General features: G+C 28.4%; 1 long non-coding RNA gene across 3 annotated transcripts; it reads right to left on the bottom strand.

Moving 5' to 3' along the window:
• Positions 1-344: 344 nt before the first annotated feature.
• On the bottom strand, positions 345-2,584 carry LOC131611228 (uncharacterized). 3 transcript variants are annotated; one of them, XR_009286799.1, is made up of 4 exons: positions 2,178-2,584; positions 1,867-2,053; positions 1,109-1,500; positions 345-438 (listed from the first exon to the last, which is right to left on the bottom strand). It is a non-coding gene; the product is annotated as an uncharacterized LOC131611228 (long non-coding RNA). The 3 variants fall into 3 exon arrangements; XR_009286798.1 differs by having other exon boundaries at positions 1,109-1,271; positions 1,436-1,500; positions 1,867-2,584; XR_009286797.1 differs by having other exon boundaries at positions 1,867-2,584.
• Between the last annotated feature and the right edge of the window lie 3,794 nt (positions 2,585-6,378).

Below are 6,378 nucleotides of genomic sequence, written 5' to 3' on the forward strand. Positions count from 1 at the left end.
TTTTGTAGCAGCCTATAAGAGCGCTTTTATGGAAAAAGCGCTCTGGTAGACCCCCCTACTAGAGCGCTTTTCCAAAAGCGCTTTGGTAGGTTGCGTTTTTTTTTTCTTTTATGTTTTTTTTTTATCTTAGACAGCGCTTTGAGAAATACATTTATTATATTAAACAAATAAAAATTAAAAAAAATACATTTAATATGAAGCATTTTATGAATTAGTATTGCATATATTTATTATCAAAATACAAATAAAACATTACTAAGAAAACTAGTGAAACATCAAATTCTCAAAACACAAAATACAATACAAATATATATATATATATATATATATATATATACTGATTTGCTCCCTAAGAAAACTAGTTCTCTCCAGCCGAACGTGACTCCTCGATGGCCATAATTGACTTTCTAACAATGCACAAATCAACTTCTAATTTATCTTCAATTGTCCATCGCATGTATACATATAAGAATAAGAAGAAGAAAAAAATAAAATTAATAAAGGAGTATAATACATATTCATCAATTATAAATTTAAATATATAAGTTAGATGTACAACATGTCACTTATTAATCTCAAATATACAAGTTAGATGTAAGTAACAACACTAGCAAATGATCATTGAAACTTAATAAATAAAAGGTATGCCAAATCATTAACACATATCTTCAAATGATGCAGAAAGAAGTATTAAATAATGGTAAACAATTGACAATCCAACACCCATGATTCTTTGCCGTAAACAATTGAAAGACATAATGTATGCATTTTGTTTATTAGATTTATATGTAAAGGTTTTTTAAACACCCATGACCTCATTACTCAAATGTGTCAAACAACAAAGCTCAAGCTAAATATCATATTATTCCATAATTGTTATAAGTATATGCAAAATTGTACAGGTGGTCCCTTAAAGTTTCGCTATTTTCTCATTGTTTAATACTCCTCACTATAGGTTATATAACAAAATATAGAGCCATGATAGACATTTATGTTGGTTGGACAATGGATCTAAGATCTCAGTTTCACTTTTGAAGCTCAATAAAGTAGCATTCAACGAATTTAATTCACGTGAAGATAATTAGTAAGCTGATCTTAATTAACATACCTAGTGAAGGTGGAGGGGGAGTAAAGTTATCATCAATAATAGACGATTCTCGAGGTTAAGATGGTGGGAAATCTCTGCTTGAACCAGCACTCTGATTCTTTGCCGTATTTTCATAACGCAGAGTCGAATCATTTGTAGATCCAGGCGGTTTGCTGCTCAATGTCTGAAAGAAAACATTGAAATCAATTATAAAAATAATGCTTGCTTAGCCTCAATAGTGGATGCCACTATACCTGTATCATGAAAACTAGTTCCAGTAATTAAAGAAGCTTAAAATTATGAGTGGATCTATTGAAATCTCAAAGATGATTAAAGAAATGATCTTACTTTTCTGAATTGCCCATCCATTGCGCTTCAAAATCTCAGACATGATTATTATATAGTTGGAATAGCTGAGATTTAATTCAAAAACAAAATAAATGTGACTATCTCTAACATCACATATTGAAATATTATTGTTCTAAATTCAAGAAACTCATATCACATAAAAGATGAAAAATGCACAATACCTACAGTTTTGAGAGTTAAATTCAAGAAACTGATATCAAAATTGATTTTATAAATTAATTAAGTGTGTACTTCTCAGATCATGCATCTATAAATTGATTTTTTTTAATCTAAATTTTCTACTTCTTCTCACTCTACATAATCAAGAACACCTTCACTGTTATAAGTTAAATAAATTTCCTATTGAACCTAATCAGAATCTATCTATATCTGTAAATTAAGAGAAATTAAAAGATTAAAGAAAATTCTACCCGTTCCAAGTGCATAGAGCTCAACATCATTGTCAGTCTTCAATTGTTTCTGCATCATTAGTAGAAAAACTAACGAATATACAATGAAAGCTTTACCTTGTTGGCAGGTAACTCAGTTTCTTGTACAAATTTATAGAACTTGCTCTGCTCTGTTGCCTATGCTTACGTGATGATCCACTGCCACGAACTGAATGCAACATTAACCCATTGCAACAAGGTTTATTTTTAGATTTTTCCATTGCAGCAAGAACCCTAAAGGTGCAAATTTCAATTTTGAGTCTCAATCAAAACAGGAAGAAAAAAGTTCATACCTTTTCAGCAAGAACCCTAATCTCGTAAACAATGACGAACAAAACTTCAAGAGCCCACCCGGATTCCCAATTACAAACTCCTGAACAAACCGGCAACCAAATCGCAGAACAACAACAGCAGAATCGCAGAAAGATAGACGGAGAAAAGCAGATCGGAGAAGAAGATGTATCGAAGTCGAACAACATCAGAATCGGCAACCAAATCTTAATTGGGGTTTAGGGTTATGTTGCGGATGAAGGTATAATCGTTGTGCTTTTGCTTCATGAGAACCACCGTATTTGCTTCAATGGCGAGTAGGAAGGTCGATCGAGAGATGAGAGTGAACCTGAATGAAGCGTGTTTCTCTCGTTCTTTTTTCCAGAAAAATTTGGGTTTTCTGTTTTATTTATAAAACTTAAATGGCCTATGAGAGCGCTTTCTGAAAAGCGCTGGTAAAGGCCCCCCTTTAGTAAGCGTATTTTAAAAAGTGTTTTCTAAAAGGGGGGCCTTTACCAGCGCTTTTCAAAAAGCGCTCTCAAAAGGGGGCCTTTACCAACGCTTTTTAAAAGCGCTCTCGTAGGTCAACTTTACACAGCGCTTTTCCTGTAGTCAATTTCCGTGTTTTTTAGTTCATACTTATGGCAGCGCTTTTAAGAAAAAGCGCTGTCTTAGGGGTGCTGCTAAAAGTCATTTTTGGCGTAGTGATTATTACTAAAAATAAATCCCTCTACTTTTGGTAATAAATAAACACATGATTCTTTTTAATATTTCTTTAAAAAAATCAGCATTCTCAAATATTTTTCACAATTCTTAATAAAAAATAATTTCTTATTATTTTCAAAATAATATATAAAAAATTTGATTTTAATATCAAACGAATTTTTATAAAATGATCACTTTATGTATATCTTTTTGGATTTACAACATAATTATTATGTACACATTACTTGTTATTTTTATTTTTGCTTTGATATTTTTAATACAATTTATTGATATATTTAAAAACTTATATATTTTATAGTGTAATTTAATTGAATAAAATATTACTTTATTTAAGTAAAACAAAAAAAATAAAAAAATTTGTTTAAAATTGAAAGGAAAGAAATTTTTATTAAAAATAAATATTATTATTAATAAATATTAAAATTGAAAATTTTTATATATTAAAAAGAATTAACAACAACAACAAAAACAAAATCAATAGAATCCTTAAATATTAAATCTCACAACAAAAACAACAATAAGAAGAAGAACAACAACAAAATCCATGTAATTTTTAAATGTTAAATCTCAACAACAACAACAACAAATAAAAAAATATTATAGAATACTTAAACATTAAATATCAACAACAGAATAACAAAAACAACAACAACCAAATCCGGGAAATCTTAAAATATTAAATCTCTACAACATCAACGACAAATAAACAAAATTAATAGAATCGTTAAATACTAAATTTCTACAACAAAAAAATACATTAAAATATTACTTGATACAACTACAACTAACATTAAACAATTTTAACAACGAATTACTACATAAAAAATTACATTAAGAAACTATTACCTTGAAATATTTTCTGCTCTTACATTCATCATCATTGTTTTCAATATGTGAAATTTAAATTTCAGCACTTTGCATCCAAGATGGATAATTGTGGCATTCACGTTTTGATTGACTAGAGAGAGTTTCACGCAGATCACTAATGTTTCATGTGGATTGATGAGTTGAGGGTGTCTTGACCATTGTTCCTTTATTAATTGACGGCAAAGAATCGTTACTTAATTTTTTTTATCAAATTGATCATAAATTAAAAAATTAAAAAATAAAATACGCTACTTTACCCCTCAATTTTTAGAAAATCGAGGTAATAGGTCAAAAAGATTATTAAAAAAAAACAAAATTTAAGGTGATATTGGTCATGGGTTCGATCTCCAACGACCGCATTTTTTAAAATTTTAAAATTGCGCTACTTTTTACCTCGGTTTTTAGCAAAATCCGAGGGGTAAAGTACAGTTAAAAAAATTAAAAGGTGAAAAAGTGTAGTTGTTGGAATTCGATGGCATGTCCTATAAATATTTTACCCCTCAGTTTTCATCAAAATCAAGGTAATAGGTCATAAAAAATTTTAAAAATTAAAAGGTAGTTGCAGGGATTCAAAGACGCGTCATCTAAATACTTTTCCCATCAGTTTCCAACAAAAGTGACGCGTCTATGGTTTACACTTCGAAATTTTGTTGGGTGAGGTGAAATATTCTGTCATGAAATTTATTATTTGTTGTAGTAGACAATATAGGAAAGTTATTCCAAAATATAACAATGGTCTTGCAAGATGTGGGAACAACAACAACATTATATGAGATATATTGCAAGATAGAAAAATATTTTGTTCAATGTTGGTGTATGGAAATACAACACCGTCCAACCTTGAATTTTTTTAACTAATTAGGAAAACTTAAAGATTTTTCTGTCTTGTAATTCATTCAAATAAACGATTTTTATGAGTTTGGAGCAGCAATAGAAAAGTTAGATTTAGGGTACAACTTAATGAACGAATGTTTTAATAGTTAAATTTGAGTATCAAAGTCCTCGATTAATAAAGACACCGAAGAAATAGATCATTTAATTTTTAAATAAAATATAAAATATAAAAAATATGTCACTTTTATAAAAATAAAAACATAATCTGTAGTTGCTGAAATTTGAAACATGTCTTATAAATTAGTTTTTCTCTCGACTTTATACTCCAATCAAAAGAATAAAGTGTAATTTTTAAATAAAATATAAAATATGACACGTCCATAAGTTTTATATCAATTATTTATTGATTGAGATGAAAGTTTTTCATATAATATTATTATTTATAATAGTACATTATTATAATCTAAAGATGGGAGAGGGGTTGAGGATAGATCAATTGTTGGGATGTAAGTAGCTGATATTACTCCCTCCGTCCTAAAATAAGTGTCATAGATGACACTTTCACACATATTAAGAAAAGGTAATAAATGAAAGAGAGAATGACAATTTTACCAAATTATTCTTATTTGTTATTGGTGTATTCTTATCATCATTAATATAATGTAAGAAAAATAGTAAATGAAAAATATTAATTAGAGGATATAATTGAAAGATAAAAACTAAAATTATATTGAGAACTAAAAGTGACATTTATTTTAGGACAAATAATGTGAGACTTATTTTAAAATAGGAGTGAGTAGAAGAGTTGGTTGAGAAATCACTTTAAGTCACAAGGGCCATTAGAAGATGCATGCAAGAGGAAATAAAAAAAAAAAAACATCATGATTTCATTGAAAGATCTGAAGATATTAATATAAACAGGAAAGATTCTCAGTATGAAAGATATATGAACATGGAGATGGCTTATGAACCTATGAATAAAATATTTATAACGTTTTGCAACAATATCTCTAAAATAAAATTGGAACGTGCATTTGCCTGTTTTCTTGCTAACTCATGTATAGACTATTGATGGATCACTTTTTTCTAGAACTAGTTAATACTTTGGTTAATGTTAAATAAAAGCCATGCTCAATTTAATGATTAAAAAAATAACCATACTTTAGTGTATAAACTAAATAGATAGAAATTATAATCTTTAATAAACTGAATTATTAATGATTAACAATGAAAATCTTGAAACACATAAAGAGGGGTGGATTATGAGCATTGGTTAACTTTTATTTTTCTCTTTAACTTTAACATTTTATGTCTTATGCACTCTAGATAAGGAGAAGATGGAATTTGCAACCTATTGTCTAGTATAGTGAGGAACATAACTTACATACATGGTTAAGTATCTTTTAAATTCTTAAATGTTAAGAAAAAAATGTTTTAAGATTATAAAAACTCGAAAGAATCAAAATTGGCAAAAAAAAGCATGTATTACACCGACGCGGTTTAGGTTGTTGCAGCGGTGAAAAATTGAGATCAAAACTATTGATTGACTTGACTCATTATTTTAGTAAAAGTCGTTACTGTAACACCCCATAATTTCAGTTTATTAATTTAATTTGGATTTAAATTAAATAATTGGAATTTTAGTATTTTTATTGGGAATTATTTGGAAAATGATGAAATATTGGCTTTGGGCCTAGAGTGGTGGTTAGCAGAAGAGGGGGTGTTGACTAAGCAAGCCCATTATAATATTTTATTTTATTTTTCATAAAATAAAGGAATTGGAAAAAAAAAGAAGCA

Source organism: Vicia villosa, linkage group LG6 (assembly GCF_029867415.1).
Source record: "Vicia villosa cultivar HV-30 ecotype Madison, WI linkage group LG6, Vvil1.0, whole genome shotgun sequence".
In the NCBI taxonomy this organism is placed as follows: domain Eukaryota; kingdom Viridiplantae; phylum Streptophyta; class Magnoliopsida; order Fabales; family Fabaceae; genus Vicia; species Vicia villosa.